Source organism: Telopea speciosissima, chromosome 3, assembly GCF_018873765.1.
Source record: "Telopea speciosissima isolate NSW1024214 ecotype Mountain lineage chromosome 3, Tspe_v1, whole genome shotgun sequence".
Lineage (NCBI taxonomy): Eukaryota > Viridiplantae > Streptophyta > Magnoliopsida > Proteales > Proteaceae > Telopea > Telopea speciosissima.
Genome location: NC_057918.1, coordinates 57,859,123 through 57,873,886, shown reverse-complemented (window position 1 = coordinate 57,873,886; position 14,764 = coordinate 57,859,123). Strand labels below are relative to the sequence as shown.

The 14,764-nt window shown below is 44.2% G+C and overlaps 1 protein-coding gene across 2 annotated transcripts in view; it reads left to right on the top strand.

Moving 5' to 3' along the window:
• LOC122656161 (aspartic proteinase 36-like) overlaps positions 1–14,764 on the top strand; it is a 68,959-nt gene that overhangs the window by 21,307 nt on the left and 32,888 nt on the right. The gene's annotated exons all lie outside the window — the stretch shown is intronic.

Sequence of the window (14,764 nt, the reverse complement as noted above, 5' to 3'; positions counted from 1 at the left end):
GATGGAGACGGTCCAAATGGAGTCATTCTTGAGGAGGTGGGAGTAAACCCACTGGACCCAAATGCAGTCGTGCTTAGAGGAAATTTTCCAAATAAGCTTCAGGATTCCCGCAGTATTAGAGTCCCGGATACGGCGAATTGCAATGCCTCCATCGGGTTTGGGAAGGCAGATGGATTTCCAACTGACAGGGTGAAGGAATCTGGAGGATTCCTTCCCTTTCCAAAGGAAGGCACAAAAGAGGGATTCCATAGCTTTGGTGGTGGCTTTAGGAAGGGCAAAGATGCCGCACCAATAGATGTAAGAAGATTGGAGCACCGATCTGATACATTTAAGCCTACCAGCATAGGAAAGAAGTCTACCCTTCCAGAGTTGGAGACGCTTGCGAATATTGTCAAGCATGGGGGTGCAATGGTGATTAGAGAGTCTAGCAGGGATAAGGGGGAGGCCTAGGTATTTCACTAGGAGGGAACCCAGAGAAAAGCCTGTGAGTCGGAGGCAGAGTTTGAGAACTCGCGAGATCTCGCCGAGTTTCTCAGTTTGTAGAAAAAATGAAACGAGACCTAAGGCGAGTCCCAAAAGTATGAGATCTCGCCGAGATCTCGGATCTTAGTTCGAGACCTCGTTTTGAACCATTTTTATGAGGCATCTTGTCCATTTCTTGCCGAGATCTCGGATCTCGGGTCGATATCTCGGTTTGATCCATTTTTAATGCCCATCTACCCTTTTAATGGTCCATCTACCATTTTAATGCCCACTTAAGTTACACTTTTAATGGCCCTTCGCCTCTTCTATTCCCTAGGATAGGGGAGTTGGAATATGTTGATGACAACATTTATATGAGTGATGTGGCAAACTATGTGCAAAACTAAAGCAACACTATGACATGGGAATTCTATGTGGATATGGTTGGGGTTGAATACATTAACATATCACATTTTATATAACATTTGTTTAAAGATTGATGTATTGTACACTGTAACATTTCTAATGCTTATTTAAGTTGTTTTACATTAATTGAATGTTTTGATTGCTTTCTATTACTAAACTATCTGTAGAGTAGGGTATTTTAGTACGTCGTCGCCCTCGACACCTACCAACCTATGGTTCGAAGTGAAACTCATATTTGGACTTTGTTTTTGCAAAATCCGATAGTGCCATTGTGTTTAAATGGCCTAAAATAGGCTGAATACCAAATTTCAGACCCAAACTAGGTCTAAAACCCACCGAGATGAGGCTTCGAGTTGGAAAAAAAAAATGCACCAACTCGGCGAGATCTCGACTTGACTCGGTTTTTCCCAGAACTGAGTTGGTACCGAGATCCAAGTTTTAGAACCTTGGGCGGAGGAAGGAGTTTCTAACGGTGGTAGAGACACCAGAGAGGAAGAGTTTGGATTTAAGGAGGTTAATGCGGAGACCAGAGAGACTCTTGAAGAGGTGAAGGGAGGACATGATAGCGGAGATGGATGAGGGGGAAGCTTTGGAGAAGATCGTGAGGTCATCCGCAAAGGCCAGGTGGGTGCGATTAAGGTGCTTGCATTTAGGGAGCAGGGAGATTAGGTGAAGGTCCGTTTTGGCTTGGATGCTTCTCGAAAGAACTTCCAAGCAAAGAGAAGAGAAAAGGGGGGAGAGGGCATCCCTGGCGAATTCCAACTTTGGAGTGGAAAAAGCCAGCGGGGGAACCGTTGAGGATAACCGAGAAAGAGGGGGAGGAGATGCAGGCAAGAATCCAACGGATGAAAGCGGGGGGAAAGCCCATCTCAGAGAGTACATTGCAGATGAAGTCCCATTTAAAGGATTCAAAAGCTTTGTGAAGGTCAATCTTCATGAGGGCGGCGGGAGAGTGGGATTTTTGGTCAAAGCCACGCACAATTTCAGAGCAGAGGATGATGTTATCCGCAATGCTTCTACCAGCGATGAAAGCAGATTGGTTGGGGCTGACCAGGGATGGGATGATAAGCTGGATTCTGTTTGCCAGGATTTTGGCAATGAACTTATAGTGGAGATTGCGGGGAGAAATGGGTCTGAAATCAGAGAGAGAGGATGCTTCATCTTTTTTAGGGATGAGGCAAAGAAAAGTCTGATTGACCTGGGCAAGCTTACTGGGGTTAAAGAAGAAACTGCGGACGACTTTGATGAGGTCATCCTTGATATAATCCCAGCAGCTAAGAAAAAATCCCATGCTGAAACTATCAGGGCCGGGGGCCTTGTTAGATTTGTGGGGCAAGATAGCCTTGGTAATCTCCTCATCCGAAGGGATAGAAAGGAGAGAGCTAGCCAGGGAGGAGGGGACAAATTTATTGATGAAGCCAGGAGGGAGGGGAGAGGAAGGGGGGAGAAGGGGGTTGAAAAGGGAGGAGAAGAAGGAAGCAGCCTCAATCTTAATATCGTGGACAGAGGAAAGGGGGGATCCATCTCAACCAATGAGCAGGGTGATGGAGTTGGAGCTCAACCTGGCTTTAAGAGAACGATGAAAGAAAGCCGAGTTAGAATCACCTAGCTCCAGCCATTTAATACGGGATTTCTAGCAGAGAAAGCTTTCTTCCAAGGAGGAAAGGGAGGAGAGCTCTTTAGAAAGCTTTCTCTCTTCCTCAGCCACCAAAAGGTTGAGCGGATCCGACTGGAGCCAAGGTTGGAATGGCAGGAGGAGAGACGGGAAGGAATATTGCCAAAGGTGGCCGAGTTCCAGATTTTGAGGCTGGATTTGGTGATACGGAGCTTCTTGTCGAATGCAATGAGAGAGAGGGAGGGGCAATGGTCTAGGGAGCTCCAAGCTTTAAGAATGGTAGGGAGGTAAAGATGATGAGAGGTCAACATGTCGAAGAAATTGAAAGGTTTGGGACCGAAGGACGAATAAAGCTGGATGAGGTGGTGGCAAGGGTTGTGATCAGAAAGGCCTTAGAGAAGGAAGTTAGCATGGGAATGAGGGAAGGTGGAGAGCCATGCTTCATTGATGAGGAAGCGATCCAGCTTACAAGCAATTCGGTCGTTGCCCCCCCTACGATGTGCCAGGTAAGGAGGGGTACCTGACCAGCGAAGATCATCAATACCAATATCTTCAATACAATCATTGAAGGCCTTGACGGACTGGAAGTCCGGGGGGCGGCCTCCAATTTTCTCAGGTTGGAATTTGACAACATTGAAATCTCCCCCCACCCCCCAAGGAAGAAAACCAATCCAAGCCTTAATGAGAGCGAACTCATCCCAAAGGGAGGCGCGGTCAGCAACCTGGTTGAAGGTATAGACGATCGTGATGTAGAAGGAAATGGGGGAGTTGGGAAGGGAGAGAAGGAGATGAATAAGCTGAGAGGAGTGAGAAATGGAGATGTTAATTTGGAAGGGTCCCAAAGGATCCAAATACGGCCATTTGGAGAATGGTTGTAATTGGGGATGAAGGACCAGGATGGGGCAACAGATGCCACAATACGAGATGCGTTCTCAAGCAAGACACGAGTCTCCAGGAAGGCACAGAAGGATGAATGAGAAGATTTGATGAGGTCTCTCAGGTCTTGGTGTTTGGCTAGGGAGTTAAGACCCCTGACATTCCAGAAAAAACTGGCAGACATGGAAAACTAGAGGGGGAAGGGCATCGAAATCCTAGGGGGAACATTCTTGTACCTCCTACGAAAGTAAGCTAGGGTAGGGCGTTGGCGGGCAATAATGGTAGTTGCAAGGGAGCTACCAGATCCGCAAGGGGGAGCCAATGGGAGAGGGAGGGGTGGGGATAACTAATCGCAGGGAGGGGGGAGGGGGCACTCAGCGGACAAGGAAAGGGGGAAAAGGGGTTAGAACAAAGGAGGGGGGGTAGGGGTGGGGTTGGGTGAGGGGGGAAATGATAAGGCAAGGGGAGCGTGGGGGGAACAGAGACAGTGGGAATGGTGGAGTTGTGGATACGTATAGAGGGCCGGGAAGAGGGGCGGGTAGAGTAGTAAGAGGGACGGGTTATGAAAGTGGAGGTGGAGATGGGTGAAGAGGCTCTAGAATCGGGTCAGGTAGAAAGGTAGGAGGGTCGGGTTTGGTTGGTGGAGATTTGGTGACCGTGACTTAAGGTAGAAACGGGATATAAGTGAGGTGGCGGGGGTAGAATGGGAAGGTTGTAAGAAAAGGACGATGGGATCTGGTTCAAAGAAGATGGTTTGGTTGGGGGGTAGACTGGGTTGGTCGAGAGGTGGGGTTGGTTAAGAGAAGGCAGGGGCAAAGTGGAGAAATGGTTGGAGGTGGGACCAGGGAGTTAGGTAGAAGGGGTGGGGGGGAGGACGGAACTGGAAGTCGACAAAAAGGGGTTACCAGGGGAAAAGGTCGAAAAGGAGTCGTTTGAATTACCTCGCAAAAAAGCTAGATACCCATCGAGAGAGGCGCTTCTGAGGGACTGATCCCTAGTCTGATCTGCTGCAGGGGAGGTCAGCAGTAGCAGGGCTCTAGACTTCGAAGCGTCTAGGACTGGAGAGGAGCAGCCGAGGGATTCAGGTGCCAAAATAGTGAAATCGACCCTACACAAGCTGTTCTGCAGGGAGCTCTGAACAAAAGTGGAAGCGTCCTTTGTCATAAGAGTCTCAGGTGGACCAATGGTAGCATTCACGATTGAGCAAGACGGAGAAGCCAGCCTTTGGGGACCAAGGATCGAGGCGTCATCGTGGATCGTAAACAGCAGCGAAGCATCGGATGAAGCCAACAGAGACATAGACACAGGAATGGAGGGGATTTCCCTGCGAGACGGAGATGCAGAGATGGGGTGGCCGAGGCGATGTTGTCTGCAGCGGGGGCTCACTCTTTCTCTTCCTATGTTGAGAGGTCTGGAGAGACTTGAGGGCAGAGGAGGAGCAGGGTAACACTCGGAGCTTGGGCGACGATCAGCAGAGGAGGAGGAGGCAGGGACCGGCAGGCTGAGCAGCTCGTCAGGAGGAGGCGAAGGGTTGGGGACGATGGCAGCTTAGGCACGAGAAGTTGGAACATCTTCAGGGGCAGCAACGGTAGCTTGAACTTGAGAAGACAGCCATCAACAGAGGAGTCGATTGGAGCTTTGCCGGAGCAGCTGCGAGAGTGATGCCCAAAGACTTTACAGTGGATGCAGTGGGAAGGGATCCAATCAAACTTGATGGGCTGTTCGAAACTGAATCCATCTTCTTCGACGATGGTGACGGAGGAAGGCGGAGGCCGATCAGCCGAGACGTCAATGCAGATTCTACCATAAGAAAGTCGATCCATTTTGAGTGTGCGAGGGTCGGAGTAGAGAGGGAAGCCCAAGACTGAACCGATTCTGCTTAGGGTATCTTGACTCCAGTAATGAAAAGGGAGACCTGGCAGGGCAATCCACAAGGGAATGGAGCTGAAGTTGACCTTGTGGAGCTGGATGTAGGGATCCCACTGGCGGAGGAAGATTGGTTTGGAGCCTACAAGCCAAGGAGCACCATCCAAAGCTCTGGCCTTGGCTTTGTCGAAGAAGAACTTGAAGACGAAGACACCACTGTTGAGAAGGAAGATATCTAGCGAACTGTGAGCTTTCCATTGCTTAGTGAGGGAAGCTTTGACAGCGTTGAACGAGGGCCTCGAACCAAGGAAATGACCCACGAGGCACGATTTCCATTTGCTGATTTCTGGAGAGAGAAGATTGCTGGGGCAAAGGGTGAAGGAAGCACCATATTCAGTAGCAGGTTTGACATAATGGAGGGAGGGAACCGAGCTCGAGGGTGAGGTGGGAAGAGAGAACAGGGACGACCAAGGTTTTGGCCCAGGTGTGGGGGAGGTTGCGAAGGTGGCTATGGGGATGGTGGGCGAAAAGGTGTCGGAGGTGATGGTGGTTGAGGAAGAAGTTGTGACGGGAGGCCTTGAGGTGGTGGCGAGGGTGGTGAGGGAGGTGGAGGAGGAGGGCGGAGGTGATGGAGGATGGATATGGGGGGAGCTCATATTCGGTAAGATTCTGTAGGTGCTATGTTTAAACCTTAATTTTCCCTACTATGTTTGTTCAATCCATGTTGCCGGCCCCATTAAGTTGGGATAAGGCTGAGTTTGTTGTTTTGTTGTATGGAGGTAAAGGGGCAAGAAAAGAAAAGGTGATCTACGTTCTCTATATCATTCCAGCAAAGGATATAGGAGGGGGAAACTGGGATGTGGCGATGTAGGAGAAATGATTGGGTGGGGAGGCAACGGTTAGGGGATCTCCATACATTGGAGCTATGACGAGGGATGTGACCTTTGAACCAAACTAACATATGCTAGGGGACAGGGGGTGATGATGTATGAGAAAGTCCCAAGCGGAACTGGTACTGAAGAGGCCGGTTGGGGGAGGGGATCCAGATGACCTTGTCTGAATGGGAGGAGTGGGGAGGGGGGGGGGGAGAGGGAGCGAGAGCCAGACTTGGGTGAGGCATGAGGGGAAAGGAGATGGGGGGCACCATGAGGCATGGGATATGATGGTAGAGAGGGTGCAGATTTGGGAATGCCAAAGGAGTATACTGAGAGGGCTTCTAATGTAGTGTATAGGACTCCTAAGGTGTGCCAAGGATCAAGCCAGAGGGAGGTAGAGGTCCCATCAGCAATCACAGAAGAAATAGCTCTAAGGACTAGGGGACGAAGGAGAAACTTTAAGGAGAAATAGCACTAAGGGCTATGGGATTTCAACAGGTTGATATGAAGACCTGGGAGACGCTCAAAGAGCTTTAAGGAAGACATAATGGAAGAGATTGAAGAAGGGGAAGCCTTGGAGAAGATCGTGAGATCATCAGCGAAGGGAAGATGTGTAAGCTTTAGTTCTTTACTCTTAGGAATGGGGGAGATAAGGAGTTGATCAGTTTTAGATTGCATTCTCTTTGAGAGAACCTTTAGGGCAAGGGAGAAGAGGAAAGGAGATAGAGGGCACCCTTGGCGGATTCCAACTTTGGAGGGGAAGAATACCGGGGGGGGGGATCCGTTAACGATGACCAGGATGAAAGGGGAGGAGATGTAAGAGTGGATCCAACGGACAAAGATGAGGGGCAAGGACATTTGAGTCTAGACATCGCATATAAAGTCTCACCGCAGGGAATTAAATGCTCTATGGATGTCAATTTTCAGAAGGGCAGCAGGGGAATGAGACTTACAGTCAAAGCCCTTGACAATTTCCGAGCAAAGGAGGATATAATCTGCAATGCTTTTGCTGGAAATGAAAGCCAATTGGTTAGGGCTGACCAAGGAGGGGACCACCAATTGAAGCCGATTAGCAAGGATTTTGGCAATGAATTTAGGATACAACTAACTATTTAAAATATGCCACTTATCCCTCATGTATGGGTTGTCAAAATAGGCCCATTACAATAGAAAACATAAAAATTTCCAGCCCATGACTCATATGACCTATTAGGCTACTTATTTAACTCATTAGACTTGGATTTGGGCTTGTTCTGGCATGAATACTTGTGCTGGAACCTCTCTTGATCTATGTAACAGTATAAGCAAAGAGAAAACCAAAACCGAGAGAGAGAAGAGAAGAAATGGAGAAGAGAGAAGGGGACTGGAGATAGAAGAGATCGAACTGTCCTGTCCCCTCTCACAACCCTGTATTTATATGTATAATCAGATTACAACTTAAGACTCCTAATCTAACTAAGAATCACTCCTAATCCTACTAGGAATTACAAGAAATAGAAAATACCAGCAATCAAAATAGAACTAGGACTAGGACTAACAATTATAACAATATTGTGAGACACCTAGGAGCTAGGTATCTTGATCAGAACTAGGAGTACTCTAATCAAGATATACTAACCTAACCCTAAGAGCTCGATAGACACATCCTCAACACTCCCCCTCAAGTTGGAGCTTACAAATCACCAAGGCCCAGCTTGGAACAATTTCTTCTGAAGGCAGGTCCAAACAACAACTTGGTAAACATATCACCTAGTTGATTGGCAGTAGAAACAAAGGGAGTAGAAATCAGCTTCTTTTGAACAGCATCTCGAACAAAATGGCAGGCAACCTTAATGTGCTTGGTCCTCTCATGAAACACTGGATTGCTAGCAATGTAAGTAGCAGCCTGATTATCATAATACATTTTCATTGGTTGAGAAATAGAAAACCCCAATTCTTGGAGCAATGATTTGACCCACATCAACTCAGTTGTAGTATGAGCCATTGCTCGATATTCTGCTTCAGCACTAGATCGAGCAACGGTAGTTTACTTCTTGCTTTTCCAGGTGGCCAAATTTCCACCCACAAAAATACAATAACTAGTAGTGGAACACCTATCATCATCAGCACCGGCCCAATCAACATCAGAAAACACGACAAGACTAGCATCCGATTAGGTCGATAGATAAGACCCTTACCAGGAGCACTTTTTAGATATCACAACACACAACTGGCAGCATCTCAGTGAGCTTTCTTTGGACGTTGCATAAATTGACTAATAACTCCAACAGCAAAAGATACATTTGGGTGAGTGACAATAAGAAATGAGTTTCCCAACCAATCGTCTATACCGGTGAACATTAGAAAAATCCTCACTCTTAATGGACCTAAGTTTCTTATGGGGGTCCATGGGAGTATCTGCAGGCTTGGAAGCAAGAATTCCAGTGTCAGTTAGAAGGTCAAGAACATGCTTCATTTGAGATAAGCTAACACCTTTCTTGCTTCTCAAGACTTCAATACCAAGATAATACTTGAGAACACCTAAGTCTTTCATTTGAAAATGTTGATGAAGATATGATTTAACTTGAGCAATACCAGAAACATCATTACTAGATATATAATATCATCCACATAGACTACCATCACCACCAATTTGTTGTTCTGACGACGAACAAAAACAGAATGGTCAGAATAACATTGCGCCCAACCTGAGTGGCAATGGAGCTGAACTTATCAAACCATGCTCTTGGAGATTGTTTCATCCCATAAATTGCCTTACGAAGTTTGCAAACTTTGGTTGAATTCTCCCACTGAGCAACATACCCTGGAGGTTGCTCCATATAAACCTCCTCTTGAAGATCACCATAGAGAAAGACATTTTTAATATCCATCTGATATAAGGGCCAATCGAAATTAACAGTCAGAGAAAAAAAAGTACGGACTAAATTGAGGCAGCAACAAGGGAAAAAGTCTCAAAGTAATCAACACCATATGTCTGAGTATAGCCTTTAGCAACTAATCGAGCCTTGAGCCGCTCTACAGAATCATCGGGATTACATTTTGATAGTGTAAACCCACTAACACTTAACTAGATCATTCCCAGCTGGGAATGAAACCAGAGTCCAAGTATTTCTAGATAATAACGCATCCATGTCGGTATCCATAGTAGCCTTTCAACCAGGGTGAGAGGACACCTCATGATGGGTTTTAGGGACAGAATTAGTAGATAAGGCAGCAACTAGGGGGTGATAGTTAGGTGGAAGATGAGAAACAGAAACATAATGCTCAATAATATAAATAGTTAAGGATTTGTGGGATTTTTGAGTACACGAACGAGTACCTTTACGGAGAGCTACTGGTAAGTCAATGGAGCCTTCAACATCAGAGTCAGATTGACTGTCAGGAGCAGTAACAGCTGTAGTAGATGGCACATCCAGAACACTAGGAGTAGACGTAGTAGGCTGGACAGTGGGAGCTGGCACGGTAGGAGTGGTGAAAGGTACTGGTAAGGGATGTTGGCGACGGTGATAGACATGAACCGGGTGAGGTGAGGCCAGTGGAATGGTTACTATTAAGGGAGGACCTAAAAGATCTTCATTTTGCACTATGGGCGGTGGACCAAAAAGGTGACATCAACACTAACAAACTGTATATTAGAAATTGGATCAAAACATTTATATCCTTTCTGAGTATGAGAGTAGCAAAGAAAAATACATTTAATGGACCGAGGAGCTAGTTTATCTATGACAGGTTGAAGAATGCGAATAAAACATACACAGCCAAAAACATGTGGTGGAGAATTAAAGAATGAACTATCCGGGTAAAGGATAGAAAAAAGGGACCCTATTATTTAAAACAGAGGACGACATATGATTAATAAGATAACAAGCTGTAAGGACAGCATCACACCAAAACCGTTTGGGGACATTCATGTGGAGCATAATGGACCGGGCAACTTCCAGTAAGTGCCAATTTTTGCGTTCAGCGACACCATTTTGTTGTGGAGTGTACGAGCAACTAGTTTGGTGAATAATGCCATGAGTGAGGCAAAAATCAGAAATCTCAGTTTGAGTGTATTCAAGAGCATTATTAGATCGAAAATTTTTTATAGAGTACCAAATTGAGTTTTTATTTCTTGATAAATTTTTTTAAATGTAGTAAGAAATTGAGTGCGGTCCTTTACAAATAAACCCAAGTGGAATGGGAATAATCATCCACAAAACTAACAAAATAAGAAAATCCTAACCTATTACGAACTCGACATAGACCCCAAATGCCAGAATGGACTAAAGATAACAATGAAGAACTTCTAGGTGCAGTACGGCTGTACGGGTAGGAAAGGAGGCACAATGATGTTTGCCTAGTTCACAAGCTTCACATTCAAGATGTGAGGTAGACTTGCAGCTAGGAATCATTAACTGGATTTTAGATTGGGACTGGTGACCAAGACGTAGATGCCACTGCATGGTAGATGGTATGGTAGTAGATGTGACAGTAGTAGAAGGACTTGTGCCATCTAGGTAATACAACCCATCACGCTCAGGCCCTCCACCAATCATCTTCTTTGTCTAAAGGTCTTGAAATTCTGAAAAACATAATAAGAAGGATAGAAGGTTACAACACAGTTAAGTGACTTAGTTGACTAATAGATAAGAGACTAAGAGGTAATTTAGGAACATGGAGAACAAGAGAGAAGGTCAGGGAAGCTGTTGGAGAAACAGTTCCATGACCAGCTACCTGAGTAGAGGACCCATCAACAAGGATAACATTGGAGGAATTTGAAGAGGTGTGATCATTAGTGATGGAAGAAAATAAATTGGACTTACCAGTCATGTGACATGAAGCACTTGAATCGATAAGCCATGAAGTAGAGGAAGGATAAAAAGCAGAATGACCTTTATATGCTAAGGTGGCAGTAGAAGAGGAGGTAGAGGCAGCTTTAAGTTGTTGTAGGAGTTTGACTAGTTGGTTATAGTCATCATGAGATACAGAGGATGAAGTACTAGAACTTTGCCTTCACATCACCAGTAGGTTTCTCAGGAATAGTGTTAGTCATGGCAGGATTGGCTAGTTCATTTTCCTACTCAGGTTTTCCATGCTTGGCCCAACAGGTGTCCACTGTATGATTAGATTTGCCACTATATGATCACTGGCGGGAAGACTTGTCAATAGGAACCATGTACTTCGTCCACCAGTGCCACGGCCACGGCCATGGCCACGGCCTCTGGATTGGCCACGACCACGTCCTCGCCCACAATTAACAACAAAGGCTGAGTTGTCCTTGGAAGAAGTATCAGTTTTGAATGGAGTAGCCTGAAGATTAATACGCGAGAAAACTTCATTGAGAGAAGGGACCTTCTATTCTGTGAGCAACTGACTCTTCATAGATTGGATGTAGTCCAGCCAGAAACTTCGCAACATGGAACTCAGCTCGTTGCTGTTTTAATTGATCTAGATTGGTAGTTAGGGGCTGATGTATCTAAAGTTCTTCAACTATGCCCTTGTAGCTAGAGAAGTATTCGTTCAAGGTTTTTTCTCCCTGTTGGAAATTTGAAAGTTTCTCATAGAGATCATACATGCGGGAGATATTTCTTTCTTGAGAAAAACTTTCACGTAAGTCACTCCAGACATCTTTAGCAAGTGAGTGAACCATCACATTCGATGCAATAGCAGGTTCAACACTATTCCATAACCAGATCTTGATAATAGAATTTTCATGGATCCACTCATCTTGTAGTAGGATCCTTTGGATCACGGTCAGGAGGATCATCATTAAGGTATTTGATTTTACCTTTGGCATAACTGTAAGCTTGCACTGCCTGGGCCCATAAGAGATAATTTGAAACCTCGGAGAGCTTAATAGTAGTAATCTGAACTTGGACATTGTTCATAGGTGGTTTAAGATCAGCCATAAATGAAGGCTGTGATCAATCACAAGCAGCAGCGACCGTAGTAATGTATCTAGGGTTGTAAAACCCAATGTCAAGAGTATCGAATCAACAAAACAGAAGTAATAACTGGATCTGGAACAGAACCAGATTAGGGTTTTAACTAGCCCAAAATCAGCAGGTATCAATTGAATGCTTGAGATTGCAACTCTCAACAAGATTCCGCAGCAGTAGACAGTAGTAAGTGGTTCGAAAACAGAACCATTTTAGGGTTTAAAAACAACCCAAAAACAGTGGCAGCAGGGGGTAAATAAGTGTTTAATAACCCAATTCCAATAGAATGAAGAAGTAGGGTAAACCAACCTCAAATATCAGCAGAGAAGATGGACTGAGGATTGTAGAAGAAGCAGAAATACCAACCGCAAGGTCCTGTAGTAGATAAGAGATCGACTGGAGAAGAAAAACTTGATGCAAAAAGTCTTTAACAGATACCACAGGTATAAAACAGCCAGAAAAGCTGAGAAAAACCACTAAATATGCAATCTTCAATGAGGATTCACTGATATGAATTGAATGCAGGCAGGAATAATCTCTAATCAACCTTGATAAGAATTAAAACCCTAGTTTTCAATTGAAAACTACATCTAGGGTTTAATCAGCAACAGTATGCAGCATAGGGTGCTGCGCCCTTTCAGAGAAGCTTGAGAAGATCTTCAAAGCAGGATCTAATTCAACAACCAATCTATCGGTTGTGCTCTGATACCATGTAACAGTATAAGCAAAGAGAAAACCAAAACCGAGAGAGGGGAGAAGAGAAGAGATGGAGAAGAGAAGGGGACTGGAGACAGAAGAGGTCGAACTGTCCTGTCCCATCTCACAACCCTTTATTTATATGTAAAATCAGATTACAACTTAAGACTCCTAATCTAACTAGTAATCACTGCTAATCCTATTAGGAATTACAAGAAATAGAAAATACCAGCAATCAAAATAGAACTAGGACTAGGACTAACAATTATAACAATATTGTGAGACACCTAGGAGCTAGGTATCTCATTTAGAACTAGGAGTACTCTAATCGATATACACTAACCTGACTCTTAAGAGCTCGATAGACACATCTTCAACAATCTATATCAGTGAGTCTCCAAAGCCCTAAGGGACTGGTTGACACTTGATTGAATGCTTTAAAGAGGAGGGGATATTCATTGTATTCTCTATCCCCCATCATCCTTACATAAGATACCAAGTGACCACCACATTAATCTTGACTGATTGCGGTGTCTTTCTTGGGGAGAAGTCTCTAAAAATTTGGCTGCTACCACAAAGCAGACCACGAGCCAAAACAGTCTTCTAAAAATTCAAGTATATTATCACTATCCACCATAGATGTTAAGGCGTCGCTGATTTCTAGGGGTCTAGGCGACTTTCGCCTTGGTGCAAGGCATCTTGCACTGGTTTAATTGGTATCGGACCAGGTTCCGGCTTCATTTACTTAAGATATTATTTATAAATAAGCAATTACCCCCTATTTGAATCCAATATAAATAGTTAATAATAAAATTCCAAAAGGATAAAAAGTCAATCCCCCTAGTTCAAGAACAAAAACTGGATTTTTGGCGGTAGGTGAAAATTGCAACTTTCTAATGCTGCTGGGGTTTTTTTCAAATCTAAAAATTTCTTAAACCTTAATGTGGTAAAACATTGCTAAAAACCAAAAGTGCAGTAAAATCATAGTTATCAAGGCAGGAAGGCGACCATGGCGTTTTTGAGGGGCAAAAGTCAAGGCGGTAACGCATGGCGGCAAGATGCAAGCATAGGCGCCCAAGGCGTCCAAGATGACCAACAAGCTTGGATGCCATGGTGACGCCTTGATAACTATAGGTAAAGTATTCATTTGTTTTGATATTAAAACAATATTTTCATTCAGAGCGATTTTGATAGCATTTGGACACACCAACTAAGGTTTGATCGGAACATAACTCCTTCAATATAGATAAGATTTAAGCAATATTGGAATTGTTGGAAAGCTTGTTTTGTGCTCTACCTAACACAAAATGTCTCATGTAAAATAAAATCATTTGATCAGTCAAACTTCTTAGAGAACAAGAACATTTCTCTAAATCGAGAGCAGTATAATTACTTATTGAAAAGATCATATTTTCTAAGAACAATATAAACCAAATGTGAGACTAGGTATACCTGGACAATAACCAATTCCAAGAATAGTATAAACTAAATGTATGTTTTGATTGTTTCAAACTTCCAATAACTTATTTCTTTTGTTCTGCTGTCTTCTAGTTCTATGTTGATTTTTGATGACTTGATGTGACTTAATATTGATTTTTGATGTCTTGATGTGATTTAGTGTTGATTTTTGATGACTTGATGTTGCTTAATGTTATTTTTTTATGACTTGATGTGGCTTAATGTTGATTTTTTATGATATAAGGTACATATTGTAGCATACTAAATAATATTAGAAAAGAGGGGAAATGAAAAATAACACTTGGGAGCCTTGTTGCCTAAGCGCGTAGGCACTCCTACATCGCCTTAGGTCGTCTTGCCGCCTTGACAACTATGCTACCCACCCTAGCTGGCCCTTAAGCAACATGATGCATTCTTTTCAACTTAATAGCCAAAATTTGGCGTCAAGAATAAGTACGTATTAGAAGTCACAAGACTATAGATAGCAGACTTAATAAGGCATAGTCTCCAGTCCTATCCTTGCTTATTGTATTTGGATATGTAGTTGCAACAATGCGAACACTGGTTTG